The sequence below is a fragment of the Urocitellus parryii genome, chromosome 11 (assembly GCF_045843805.1).
Source record: "Urocitellus parryii isolate mUroPar1 chromosome 11, mUroPar1.hap1, whole genome shotgun sequence".
Classification (NCBI taxonomy): Eukaryota; Metazoa; Chordata; class Mammalia; order Rodentia; family Sciuridae; genus Urocitellus; species Urocitellus parryii.
In genome coordinates, this window is record NC_135541.1 from 36,637,265 (window position 1) to 36,652,592 (window position 15,328).

At 40.2% G+C, this 15,328-nt stretch overlaps 1 pseudogene; it reads right to left on the minus strand.

The window, feature by feature from the left end:
- Nucleotides 1–4,441: 4,441 nt before the first annotated feature.
- LOC113177391 (solute carrier family 25 member 3 pseudogene) lies at nt 4,442–5,446 on the minus strand (annotated as a pseudogene).
- Between the last annotated feature and the right edge of the window lie 9,882 nt (nt 5,447–15,328).

A 15,328-nucleotide genomic window follows, 5' to 3' on the forward strand; every position in this document is an offset into this window, starting at 1 on the left:
CAGGAAAATGAGACAGTCTTCCAAGTGAAATTAAAATTAAAATTTCCTTGCAAACAGTTCTTTGCTCATAATTTTTTAAATAAATGATCTTCAAGGCCTTGAAAAATAAGCATACTGTACTTGAATGGCTGCCTGTCAAAATGTAATCTTCTGACTTCTAGTGATTATTCTTGCCTTTGAAAAGTTCAAAAGACTTATTTTCTAAAGACACACTTGTGTGGCAAGGAAAAATTACTCATAACATTAATACCTTGATTCTTTCTGATCTTTATCATGTGGTATTAACATGTAAATATGGCCTTTGTTTTTCAAGATTTTGCTTACTCCCTTTATTCACTTCTCAAAGGAGAGATCAGTGGATGAGATTACAGCTCTCTATCATGAAATTAATTTCATATACTTGAGACAGCAACTTTAATCACCACCTGGGGGGAAAGATAAATAGGCCTAAGCCAGTTTCCTTGGCTGTAGGAACTAAAGATTAGAGGGGAGAAATAGAAAATGGGATAGAATAAAGCCTCTTGTTGAAACTGCAATACCACACACCACACACATACAAATCAAACACACTGGTTATCATCAGTTCCTTCAAGTTAGGGTTGAGCCACTGACCTGGAGTGAAAAATGACTTAAATGTTACATTACTAAATATTTTGCAGTTTGATTACTTTTAAGCAATTTTGTCATAGGTTTTCCATAATTGAGTCACATTAAAAACTTTGCATTGGTACAATATTAAGGACATTTCATAGTATATACAAATATTAAATCTCTGTGTGTGTGTGTGTGTGTGTGTGTGTGTTTTGCTGGGCATCAAATATAGGGCCTTGTATATAATACACAAGGTCTCTACCACAGAGCTACACATCCAGCCCTTAGAAATAATTTTGAAGTACTATAAAAAAAAAAAAAAACTTATACCATGCCTTTAATCCCAACTACTCGGGAGGATGAGGTAGAAGAATCACAAGTTTGAGGCTAGCCAGGCAAATTTTTTAGTGAGAGGGCTGGGATTTGGCTTTGTGGTAAAGTACCCCTGGGTTCAATTCCTAGTACAATCACCAAAAAAAAGAGTGAAAGAAAGAGAGAAAGAAGAAGGAGGAGGAGGAAAAGGAGGAAAGGAGGAGGAGATGAGAGAAAAACTATCAAAAGGATAGACATTGGTCATAACAGGTTGTTAGAGTGGAATAATAAAGAAAATGTGGGCTTTGATCTAGATTCTATCACTTATTAGCCATGACTCTGATAAGCAAGTTACCTAGCTTCTGAGTCTTTCATATATAAAATGAATGACTTCAAGAATTGAGATTATTTGAGAAAATGAATATAAAATGCCTAATAATACCAGAGGTATATTATGACTTTTATAATTCTAACAGATATGCATGATTTAATAGATTACAGGGGTAGCAGAAGAATGACCCCCATAGGCTCTTAGTTGAAAGAAACTGGTTACAAAAGACAGATTAACACAAGAAAAAACAGAAGTTTGTTAACCTATATATTTCATATATACCTGGGAATCACACAGAGAATGACTAGTTCTCAAAAAGGCAACACTGAATTCCAGCTTGTATATCATCTTTTTAAAAAATGGTAAATTTTTAGAGAGAAGTTAGGAAAAGGACTTTGGGTGTCTTTAGGTGAGGCACTGTGGGAGAAGCAAATAAATAGCATATAAAGGCTCTTTCATAAAACTTGCTAATATAGATGCTATGGTACCATCTCCAGGCCAATAAGGATCTCAAGTTGCCTTTGCTGGTTAACTTTTGTTCTTTCTCGTGGAAGGTGAGGCAGGATACCTGTGTTTTTATAAATCTGTTTCGCTTTTCAGTAAATTCAGGAAAGGCAAAGAGCTTTCTGCATCTGCTGCTCCTTAATTGTCTTCAGCATGTTCTGGTCTCCCATATACAAATGTAAAACATTTATCAGAAATTTAAATTGTCTCAAAGAAATAATAACTAAGGAAAAAATCCTTATTAATTCTGAATTCATATTATCTAACTTAAATTGCCTTTATTCTTTACTGTCAGCTTTTCAGGAACTTGTTTAAATAAGATAGCTATACTCCACCAATTTAAAGAAATGTGAATAGAAATATATGGATAAATATAAAAATTGCTGAGCTGTGGTTGTAGCTCAGTGGTAGAGCATTGCCTAGCATATGTAAGATCTTGCTTAGGTTCCTGGATTTAATCCTGAGTACCATTAATAAATAAATAAGTAAATAAAATTGCTGACCAAATTAAGTAAACCATCTTCTTGACCGTATTCATGACAGCCAGAATCATGCCACATGGTCCCCTTAGTGTATACTTCTCTAAACATACACAGTATGATTTGGACATTGTAGTTGTTCAGAGCATTAACCTAATCAGTGGATTTATCCAATGATGTGGATTAACTGGGTGGTAACTGTAGGCCAGTAGGGTGTGGGTAGAAATAGGTCTTTGGGAGTGTGCCTTGGGGTTTATATTTATTCCATGATGAGTGGAGATCTCTCTCTCTCTCTCTCTGCTTCCTGGTTGCCATGTCCTGAGCTACTTCCCTCCACCAGAACCTTACACCATGATGTTCTGCTTCACTTCAGGCCCAGAACTATGGAGTCAGCTTACCATGGGCTGAATCTAAAACTGAAACCATGAGCCAAAATAACTTTTCTTCCTCTAGGTTGCTCTTGTCAGGCTGTTTGGTCACAGCAACACAAAAGTTGACAGAAACAATATACTATGTATACTATCAAAATTATCTTGTGAACAATCATGAAATATCAAAGACCAGACAAGTGGCCTCTCATTACCCTAAAATTCACAGCTTTGCCAGTATTTCCTAAATTATATTACTGATAAAAAGTAATAAATTGTTGGCCAAAGAAATATTTCATAAAACACTAGACAGAAATGTATGTTTTTAATTTTTGTAAAAATGAATCTACAAAACTCAGTTCCACTAAATTTATCATTCTCCTTTGCTGAGAACTTTTCTTTTCAACAAACTTGCACACTAACCTCCTAGGGCAAGCTGAAGTTTGTTAACAAAGATAATGATCCTTGTCAATAAAAAGCAAAATAGAAGCACTGAATACAAATACACTTCATTCCATCTCATTCACAAGCTCTGGAATTTTCTTCCAACTTCTTTATTATCCAATCAGAACAGTTCATACATATTTAGTTCTAGACACTTTCAAACTTCTTTTTAACCACAGAACAGTTTTACAAAGTTAAAACATTAACATATTCTAAATTTGAAATCTAATTTAATACAAGTTGGTAAGGCAATCATGCAATACTTTGGTAAGTTATCTAAAATATCATGTTGAAGTTTATTTCTTATTCACATTTTATAAACATCTCTAATTCATGACTTTCACTGATTTGATAATTTCCCGTTTCAGAGATGTGAAGGCTATAGGGAACTGAAAATGTGTTTTATAACTTCAATATTTTATGAACCTCAACCATTGTAAAGATCATAGAAATATCTACCAAATTAAATGAACAGTACTTATATTATTTAAAGTGAGATTTTCCTTCCAAAGCCATCAAAACTATCCTTTAATATTCAACAAAAGTCGTTGGAATTTGCAAGGGTTTTGTTTTGGCTTTGGTTTTGTTTTAATGTCAGGGTGGTATGGTCTTCTTTGGATGCATGGCTGTTGAAAGCTGAGTTATACAAAAGAAATCTTTGGAGAACAGAGGCTTTTCTTTACATATTTATTCCCAGAGCCTGCCCTTCATCTCATTTTGTCTTTCCACATTGATCCAATTTTAGCGCTTCCTGGAGAGAGCTAGGTTCTAATCAGCAACATCATGAAGAGAAGGGACAAAGCAAAATGAGAAAATGCAGACCTTCTTATGTCTCTGAAAACAGTGAATACATTCTAAGCTATCAAACAATATAAGGCACCGTTTAACTTTTAATAATTTTTACCTGTATGGGAATGAACAAGAAATATTCAACGAGTCCTTCATCTATTCAAAAGGTGCACGACTTCTACTGAGCTAAATATCATGTACCAGAACTTCCCTTTGTTCCCATCTCATATAGTTGTGCTGACCTCGAAACCTCATTTGCAGCCTATGCAACCGATATGCTTGGATAATCTCCACAGAAATGTGAATCAAAGGAGATAGGACCTAGAAATGTTAAATGACCTAACATTACTTCCTGTTAGGAATTTTTTCCTTTTATTTATTGTAAAGCTATCAAATAAAATTAACCATGCCAACTACCCAAAGATAACGATTCAAATCCTCAAATGAAACGTTTGCAATCCTCTGGGACTGCCAAAAAGAAGAAACCAGTCCTTTGAAGAGAATTCAGACTGGGTCTTCGGTCACCTCTCCTGAACACGTTAACCTTTAACACCCGAACAGGCGATCCCCTACTTGGTGGGAACCTGGACCCTGGGTAGCTACAGTAGTTCACAAATCCATGCCTATTTGTGCTTCTTCAGGGATGCAGGCTCTTCGGCAATGGGAGGGCGCGGCAGACTGAGATACACTTTGACCGAGTCGTAGATGAACCACTGCAGGGCCGTCAGGGTGCCGATCATGATGATGCGAGCGAATAGGCCCTTCCACACGCCCAGGGGCCCCAGTCTGCGGAGCACCTCCAGGGCCGTGCTGCCCTTCTCCTTGTTCAGCACGGACACCACGGAATCGGCGGGGTGGGACACGATCGCGCAGAAGACGCCGGCGATGTAGCCCGCCACGAATGTGACACCAAGCTGCTCGGCCTTGGTGCACTCGCACTGCGGCTTGGGCACCACGTACTTGTAGAGCGCCTCCACCGTGCGCTCGAAGCAGGCGAACTTCATCATGGTGTAGGGGATCTGCCGCATCCACAGCGGCGCCACGCCCTTGTAGAAGGCCCACAGGCCCTCCTCGGCATACATCTTGGGGGCGGCTTCACGCAGGGTGCGGGCGTAGTCTGGCTGCGTCTGCACGCGGACCTTGACCGCCTCCATGGGCGCCAGGGCCACGTCGGCGAAGAACTCGGCGCTGGCCGAGGCGGCCAGATACAAGGTGGTCCTCCACGTATAAGCCTTCTCCTCGCCCAGGAGCTTCTTGTAGTGAATCTTGAAGACCTCGTAGAGGCCGAACTTGAAGAAGCCCTGCAGAGAGTAGCCTATGAAGGTCGGGGCCCAGCCACGAGCCAGGCCGCGCAGCCCCTCCTCGCGCACTGTCACACCGAAGCCGCTGAAGATGCCCTTGTACTTGTCGGGGTCCACCTGCATGCGGCACTTGACCAGGTCCAGGGGCACGATGGCCATGTGCGTCAGCCCGCAGCTCAGCATCCCGCCCAGACCGCACAGCAGCAGGTACCGCGGGGAGCCGTATTCGATGCTGTACTCCTCGGGCGACGCCGCCGCCCATGGCCTGCCCCAACCCTGGCCCGCACTACTCGCCTGCGGGGCTCGGGAACCGTGGGTGCCACACATGGCCTCGCTGTCCAGGCACACAATGTCCTCAGTCAGACCCCCTCACGTCCAGACGCACTCCCTCCTAGGCCACCCGCAAACGCGAGACGTCACCAACTTCCGCGCAAGCCGGCCAGCTCAACGGTCCAGGAGAGGGCAACCCCAGCGCCTGCGCAGTCCAGGCCAGGTGGGAAGTGCCGGGGCACCACGCAAGGCCAGAGTAGAAGGCGGCAGCATCGCCCCGCCCCTTCCAACCAGGACCGCCCCCTTCCCTCCAAGACCCGGTACCAAAAATGCCCTTGGTACCTTCTTGAAACTGGGAGTCAATGATCAGTGGTCTCAGAGCTCACCTTGGGCTGTGGGTAGGGCTTCCCATAGTGGCTTTTGTCTCGATGCCTAGTTGTCTATAAAAGTGCTAAAAAAATAAACCAACACATACAAACATGAGTAGACAAGGAAATAGGCAAATAAATAGAAGAGGAAGTTGGCAAGGGGGCCAAGGGTCTCCATTCACTGTTGCTTTCCTGAGAGACCTTTCTGGAGGCCTCACCCAACTGTGCCCCTTAGGGTAATGGTCATCTCCATGGCAACAGTGTTCTATGGAGGGAAAGGAGAGCGAAAGCCAGGAACCTGGTGTTGGAGGCCCAGTTCTGCACTTTCAGTCTTACATAGCATTCTTATCTGGCAGATGGGGATGACTTCTTCCCCCAACACTTAACATTTAGCTCCTGCCTCCTTCCACCAGTGTGGGGAGAGCCTAGGAGGCACTAAATTGGGGCAAGTGAAAGTGTTATGGTCACCCATTAAGTATTTTTTCACTGGCAGCTGAATCCCTGGGATGAGCCTGGAAAACAAAAAAGTGAATAAGAAATCTGTTAGGGAGCTTGCAGCCTTGTGGGACAGGAAATGAGAACTAAGTGACTTCAGGTGGGAATCAATAACATCCACCATTCATTCATTCACCACAGTGTGCTGCCCCCCTGTGTTAGATGTCTAGCAGAGAACCAATATACTCCTTATTTCTAAACAAGGAGATTTTAAAATCAATATTGTGATAACAACTACAACAATTTTAATAAAGTTCTGGATCAACAATGAGGAGGCAACTAATTCTGAAGTGACAGTGTAGCTGGGTCTTGAAGGATAAGAAGGAGTCTTCCTGTAAAGAAGACTGGAAAGATATTCCAGGTTAAGGAAAACATACATGCATGACCTGTTGAAGAGAGATAAGTAATTCTGCATGGTGAAAACCGGCCAGTGAGTCTGGGAAAATGAGACCGGGTCAAATTAGGGAAGGCCTTAATGCCTTGTTAAGGGCTTTGACTTTTATCCTATAGGGCAGGCTGATGTTTCTCTAAAGTGTGATCCATAGACCACTTGCATCAGAGTCACCTGAGTTTTTATTAGAAACCCCAGTTCCCACTCCAGACCTGAGTCAGAATCTCTGAGGGCAGGAATCTGTGATTTTAATAAACCCCCCCCCCCTGGGTAGAATCTTCACTAAATATCATCAAAGTTTGAAAACTGCTGAATGTATCTGATGTGAGGTCAAGACTTTTAAAAAAGGTCTCTGATCAAGAGTTCAGTGCCTGTATCCTGATCTGGGTGTCTATACAATTGTGAAGGTTTATTCAAGCTGTACGCTTAAGATTAGAAAACATTATAGGCTTTATGTATGTTATACCACAATTATGAAAAATGTTGACTGATATAAAACCCACAAACTAAGGGTGCTGGCCAGAGGCTGCATGGAGGCAGACAGGGCTTCTCAACCAAGTCTTTTTCATTTCTTGGAATGCCTGGCTTTATTGTAGTTTTCTACTAGGAAAATTTCAATGTTAAGGAGGAAACTCTACCTTGAGATTTAAGAGAATGATGAAGTGTTAAAATATTCCTTGGTGACTAAATTAGGGTTTCACAAAGTATGTTTCTGGAAATACTGGTGAACTTGAAAAAGTTCTGTGGTGAAGGAGTTTGAGAAGCGATTCACGTTAAAGTGTGCATTCTCAGCCGAGGTCAGATTCTCCCCAAAGGGTGAAATGGTTCTTAAGGGGGAAAAATATTTGTATAATGGCTTGTGACCCTCCAACAAAATCTTAGTCCTTGGTACTTTCCTGGTTTGGAGTGGGGAGAAGGGGAAAAAGCCTCATCCAGGCTCCTGAGGAAGGAAGGGCCCATGATGAAAGGACAGTTGAGAGACACTGCATTGGCACTTACTTTTGGAGATCCATACTAAGGAGTGAGAAATTCTGTAGTGAAGAACTTTGTTAATTTAGAACATCCTAAACTTTATTGGATCTCAGAACCCCTTTTTTATTTTTATTTCATATCTAATTTTTTTTTTCAGTGCTGGGGATTAAACCCAGGGCCTCCCACATGCTAGGCAAATGCTCTACCAATCAGCCACATCCTCAGCCCTTTTAAAATTTTATTTTCAGGGTCTTGTTAAGTTGCCCAGGCTGGCCTCAGACTTGTGATCCTCCTGCCTAGGCCTCCACAGTAGCTGGGGTCACAGGCATGTACCATTGTGTTTGGTTAATAACTATTTAAATTTTATAAATATAGGGCTGGGGATGTGGCTCAAACAGTAGCGCGCTCGCCTGGCGTGCGTGCAGCCCGGGTTCGATCCTCAGCACCACATACAAAGAAAGATGTTGTGTCCGCCGAGAACTAAAAAATAAATATTAAAAAAAAAAAATCTCTCTCTCTCTCTCTCTCTCTCTCTCTTTAAAAAAAAAATTTATAAATATAGTCTTTTAGAGAGCATATTTTGAGAAATTGAGTTTAGAGAAAATAAGGAGTAAAGAAGGCTACAGTAATAACAGAATTACCATAGTGCGCCCTTAGGCTTCTACATCTTAAAGGTACAGCTTAGATATTTTGTTAACATGTGGTATTTGTTACCCATCTGCTTTATGAAACCAAAAGTTAAATCAAGTATAGATACTCCTCAATTTATGATGGCTATATGTCCTGATAAATCTACTATAAATTGAAAATATCAGAAGTTGAAAATAGGGTGAGTTGAAAATACATTTAACACACATAATCTACCAGACATCATACCTTAGCCTAGCTTACCTTGAATGTACTTAGAACACTTACATTAGTCTACAGATGGGCAGAATACTCTAACACAAGGCCTATTTAATAATAAAGTGTTGACCACTTCATGTAGTTTATTGAATACTGTACTAAAGATGAAAAACAAAATGGTTGTGTGGGTGTGCTTTCATATCATCCTAAAGTTGACAAATGGTAGGCCAAACCACTATAAATTTGGAGTGTCCTGGGGTGGCCTGTAATCTAGTTCATATGAGACACTTTTCTATACCATTAAAACATTGTGTCTTACTCTGTTGTCTGCTACTATAAAAGAATCCTGGAAACTGAGTAATTTATAATGAAGAGAGAAGTATTGGCTTATGGTTCTGAAAGCTAACATGGACTAGCATCTGACAAGGGCTTTCTTGCTGAGTCATCTCATGGTAGAAGGCAGAAGGGCAAAAGAGGGGAAGAGCAAGAAAGTAAGAGGATGCCCAACTCCCATGTGTAACAGTTCACTCTGGAGATTACTGATCCACTCCCTCGAGTGACAACATCAATCTTTTCATGAGGGCTCTGCCCTCATAATCTAATCATTTCTTATTAGACCTACCTCTCAACCCTGTTATATTGAGGTTTGGGTTCCCAGCACATACAAACCAGAGAATATTGTTAAAGAACATGTATTTGTACAATTGAAGAAAAAGATCAAGAGCTCTTCAGAACCAAAATTTTCTTGGACAATTCTTAGTTTGATAACTTTACTGAAACAGCTAGAAAGTCAGTAAACAACTGAAATTAGCCTTGTAAAAATATTTTACCATTACAGAGCACACAAACACCACTAAGTTTATCTACTTGGTAGTTAAAATATTGGGTAACATTTCTGTCTTGAAATTATTATCATACTCTTTTTCTGTTCTTCCTGCTAGTCTGAGTTGAAAAATTAAATAGACCTTTCATGAGGCCAAAAGTAGACTTTTGCGCAAAGAGAGTGAAAATGTAGTCCTTCATTCATTCATTCAACAAATTTTTCTTAAGTGCCTATTATATGCTAGGCACATTTTGAATTAATATACCAAAGCAGAGCTGACATCTCATATTGTGCCCAAACAGAATTTTCCATAAATTCTAAAACATAGTCATAGAGTGCTCAGATGAAATGAGAGCAAATACATATTGAGTACCAGTTGATATAGACATCTACCTACCACAACTGTTCAAGATTTATATTCTTCCAATTTTAGATATGGAGTAGCAGACACTTTGTTGGCTACCCAACAAAGTATTCTCATTACTTTTTGCTAACATACAAAAAGATATTATCATCACTCCAGAGATATCAAGGATCTTAGATGTTCCCTCTGAAACTGGGGACCAAGATCAAATATTATAACAAATAATGCTCATATCATTCCAATCACTCAGAAAGTTATAAGGTTTTTAGGGATTCTGGGCCAGCACCAGGACAGAGGCCAGGTATATATTTCTTATTCTATCACAATATCACAGTCAAGAAGTATTATATAGTGAAAAAAGTCACATAGCTTTGGGCAGAAATAAATTGAGTTCTACCTTCTTTTCTAGGTGTGTGGCCTTAGACAAGTTATTTAGCCTCTTTCTGAACTTATTGATTTTTTTTCTATAAACCTATTATTTAGGTTAATGATAACTACCTTTGAGGGTTAAGGGGAGAGGATGGGTAAGAGAGTGTGCATCAGGAACTGTTTGTTGTAAGGAAAGACGAGGCAAGGCACTAAAGATAGCAGGAAACAGTTATATTTGGCTGCAACCAGGTTCAGAGGGCACAGCTTTTGCTGTAATCAATGAATCTCCTGAACCCCAAATTCAGGTAGTTTCAGAGTTTTCTACCCAGCATGTAAAGGGAGGGGCTCAGAAGTTCAGAGTCTGCACAAGTTCACATGAAAGCAGCTTTTTCTTTCACTGTTTTGGGCAAGTTAACCTTTCAAGGACAGCACCTTGAGAAGGGAGGAGTTTTTCTCCCCTTTCCTTCCTCCCCCTGCCAGCTGTTACCATGGAGCCCAGTTGATAACTCATCTTAAAAATGTAGACATCTCTATGAAGCCCAGCTCAAGGCCAGAGGCCTTGTTTGCACATTTCTACAAACTACTATACTGGATATGTTTTTGTGAAAAACTAGTAAGTGGGTGTCCAGCACCTGGAGTGCCAGTATCTTCTCTGCCAGTGGCCAAGTAAACAGGGCGACTCGAAAATAGGAAGATTATCTACATTGGACTCTTTTGCAGAGACTCTTGCTGACAGTCCTAAAATCAGCCATGGTGAAGATTTCTGGAGAAGCCCAGTTAAGACTTTTCTGTGGAGAAAGGGGGTGCCACTTCAGTACCTCGCACAGTGCCTGGAGCACCAGCAAGCACACCATGCACATCAGGGCCTTTTCTGGCCCTCCTTCCCTCACAGAACTGGTTCCTGTGAGGCCACAGTCCCCGCTCTTTTCTTTTCACTAGAGTGGATGATTCGATTAACTAAATTCCTACTGAATGATGATTTGGGACAGGAATTGAAGAAATCATATCTGGCAGAGATGTGAACTTCTTTGACAGTGCCTCAGGATATGTCAAGGCATAAAATAAGTAAGACAGAGATTGCTCACCTCTGGCTCAATACCCTGGGCACAGAGAGATAGGACAGACAACAGGGCACGTTCCTCCCTTTCCAAATGAATTCTTTCAGCCTGGTGTTTTATTCATCAGTAATCAACTTGTCTTTTTTTGTAAAACTTTGACAGATTGGGACTTTTCCAGTTTTAGCACTAAAAGTCCAGTGAATCTTCTCACTCCCAGGCAAATCAGGACAGTTGGGCCTTGCACTCAGGAGTCTGAGCTATGCCTGTGGTCGACATGTACTGGCAGTGTGCTGCAGTATAAGAAATACAGGCTTTGCAGGGCACAGTGATATGCACCTGTAATCCCAGAGACTCAGAAGGCTGAGTCAGGAAGATTGCAAGTTTGAGGTCAGCCTCAGTAACTTAGCAAGGGCCTAAGCAACTTAGCAAGTTGAGATGATGTCTCAAAATAAAAAGGGCTGGGGATATAGCGGAGTGGTAAGTGCCCCTGGGTTCAACCCTCTTCAGTATATATATATATAAAGTACAAGCTTTGGAGCCAGGTTTTTCTAGTCCAAATCCTAGATATTTTTTCTACTTCTGGTTGTGTAATTTGTAAACGTTATCTAACGTTCTTGAACCTCAGTTTCTTCATCTACAAAATACATCGTTTTCCCCTCTGAATTTTTACTGAACTTCATATCATTAAATGACAGCATAATTGGGCTGGGGATATGGCTCAAGTGGTAGCGCACTCGATCTGGCAAGCGTGAGGCACTAGGTTTGATCCTCAGAACCACCTAAAAATAAAAAATAAAGATTGTGTCCACCTAAAACTAAAAAATAAATAAAAAATAAATTTAAATGACAGCATAATGCTTGTAATGTTGTAAGCCCTCCATAAATGTCAGTTCTTTCCTTCCTGATTTCTCCTGTGTCATATCCCTTGGGGTACCATGTCTCTAAAAGTACCTGAAACAAGGGAAGTGTCCATCGGGCAGCAGGGGGCACTGTTGCCACTATTCTGTTCTTTCTACCCGCTTCTCTGCACCCTGCTATTTTCACACCAAAGTAATTAAGCTTCAGTAAGCCTCTGATAAAAAAAAAAAAAAATAGCCAAACTCTAAGTCCACACTTGGTTTTAACTTATCTAAATGTGTCCCACATGCTTGCAATAATGTTAAGTGTGTATCTGGACCATTTTATGTCTTGTATACTTAATTTATAATCCCTCTCACTCCAGGGGGTTTCTGAGGTGCCAGGGGGTCAAGTGTTTATTCTTAGAATTATTCAACTCCAATCAACTAATTATTCTGATGAATTGTATACTTCTTTCCCTTTTTTCCTGATCAGATTGGAAACAATGTTAGACATTCAACTGAGATTTATTTGTAAAACTCTGACAGATTGGGAATTACCATTATCCTTAAACTGTCTCTTAAAATAAATATTTCTGATTTATTTGGCAAGTTAAAAAAGAGGAAAAAACAACAATCTCCAAACTGATTAAATTAAGTTAAGCCATGTTTAAAGAAAGTGTTGTGGGAGGTAATAATCTCTATATGCTTGGAAGAAAACTGCTCAGAACATATCTTCACGCCTTTCTTTGACTTAAGGAATTGTTTGTGTAAAGCAACATTAGTGCCCCTAGTGATAGGAATTATTTACCTTCGGCGGGTTCTGGGGGAGAAAGAGGGCATTGATCAAGTATTTTTAATATTAAGTTTTCAGAGTTCTTAACTATATTAAATGTTCCAGAGACTCCATTTATCAAGCACCATGAACAGAATCAACCTGTGTCCTCTGGTTGGGCTCTTAGGCAGTCTGATGGATTATGTATCACAGACATGCCGTAACCTTAGTATATAATGATGCCCTTCTTCCTTTTGGAGTTTACATAGTATTTTACTGGTAATTTATATTAAACAAGATAAATATGAAAATATTCCTATAAAAATAACATCAATATATTTGAGGTTTAGAAATGCAAGCTAGTTTTATTAGTCTCTTCTAGTTAACATATTCTAATAGGTAAATATTTCTAGTACTAAATCACAAGACAGTGTTTTGATTTCATTAGAAAGGCCCTAAGTGGGGGCTGGGGATGTGGCTCAGGTGGTAGCGCGCTTGCCTGGCATGCGTGTGGCCAGGGTTCGATCCTCAGCACCACATACCAACAAAGATGTTGTGTCCGCCGAGAACTAGAAAATAAATATTAAAAATTCTCTCTCTCTCTCTCTCTCTCTCTCTAAAAAAAAAAAAAAAAAAAAAAGGCCCTAAGTGAAAGAGAACAGAGATTCACATTAGGGAAGGGGCTTGGCTGACCTGAAGAAGGATGAATGGAAGTGATGTGCTCCCCAGGAAGATCGTGGAGCAACTGGAACTGAGTTGGAGGTGGAAGGAGAACTGAGCAGACACATCTTGTTCAGTACTGCCCAATGGAAATAAAATTGCAAAACACATATGTAATTTCAAATTTTCTGGTAGCCACTAAAACAGCAAAAGCCACATGAAAAAGTAATACTTAATATATCCAAAATATTATTTCAATATGTGAGTCAAACAAAATTTTCAAGATATTTTGCGTTCTTTTTTCATACCATGTCTTTGAAATCTGGTATGTATTTTATATTTTCAGCACATCTTAATTTGGGCTGGCCACACTTCAGTGCTCACAAAGGGTAAAAGCTACAGTACTCAACAGCTTGGGTTTGATCTGTGTTTGGAAAGCCTGACACCACCTGGGAAGACTGTGCATCTGAATCCAATCTAAGTGACTGGCAGTGGCCTTAGGTGAGAGAAACTATTCTTCCTCCCCCTCCAGTTTTCCCTGTCCCCTCCTCCCTTGCTGAGATCATGTAATGCATACTAATTAACGTGTCAGATACCAGATACTGTGCTGGGCATTCCAAATGCATTATCTCAATCCTGCAAGAATCTGAGATTTCATTTTTTAAAGTAAATGAAATAACTGGTGGCAATATAGTATAATGGTTAAGAGTACAAACTTAGAGGTTATTCTTATGTGCTTCTGACATTCATGTCACTTTCTGTGTACCTTGATTAGGACATTTCTTTACTCTAGGCTTCAACGTTATTTGTCAGATGAACACAACAGAAGTATTTGTTTATAGATGTCGTGTGGTTTAAATGAGACCATGACTGAAAAGCTGTAAACATAATTAAATATTAATATCATCAAGTGGGAAAAAATGTGGAACACTTTGGGATTTGCAACACAGTATATGAATGTTACTACAACCAAAGTTCAAAGAAGTGGCTTTTCCAAGTTAACATAGCTAATGACTAGTGATCAGAATCTTGCCATGTTTGCCTATCTTTAGTATTTCTTGACATCTGCTTTCCATTACAACATAGACTGAATTTGCCCTGATTCTTACATAAAACGAAAAGGACTCCTGAGATAGAAATTCCTGATATCTGCTTGTCATTCTCATTGAAGTAGAATTCAGAAAAAAAAAAATCTGGGCTTGGGACTAGCTTAGTAGTAGAGCATCTATCTCCTTAGCTTAGTGAAGCCTTGGGTTCAATCCCTAGCACCACATACACAATTCAGTGTTATTTATGTATTTATAAGTGGAAATTTACTAACTTAAGAAACAAGACAAGGAACACACACAAAAAAACAGAAGATCGAATTTTTTTTGCTCCTTTGCTCTTTTTGATTCTGGTTTTACTTGAGAACAATGCATGCCTGAGTTAAGCCATATTAGCACTTTAGCAAAGGACAGAAATAGCAACGGTTATATTATTGTCTATTAGCAATGTATTTACAAGGACATGTGCCTCTCATCTTTTCAGGAAAAAAGTTCTTGAAATTTATAGAAATTCTTGATAGTACTATTAAAATGCATACAATCAGTGTCTGTCTAAATACCTATAAAATCTAGGCAGGTGTGGTGGCACATGCCTATAATCCCAGCAACTCAGGAGGCTGAGGCAGGAGGATTATAAATTCAAAGCTAGCTATGGCATCTTAACTAGGCCCTGTCCAAAAAAAAAAAAAAAAAAAAAGGGCTGAAGGTATGGCTCAGTGGTAGAGCGCCCCTAGGTTAAATCTTCAGCCTTCCCCCACCACCGCCCCCCACAACTGTACGAACTAGCCCAGGAGGTTGAAGTCGGTCGCAATGTACCAATCAAAGAAAACAAGGAGACATGCCTGAATGACTAAGACCCTGTCAGCACTAGCCTTCCTGCCCAATGTCTCACTAAGCCTCTGTTCCCTCCCTACAAAGCCCTTTCATATACCTTAG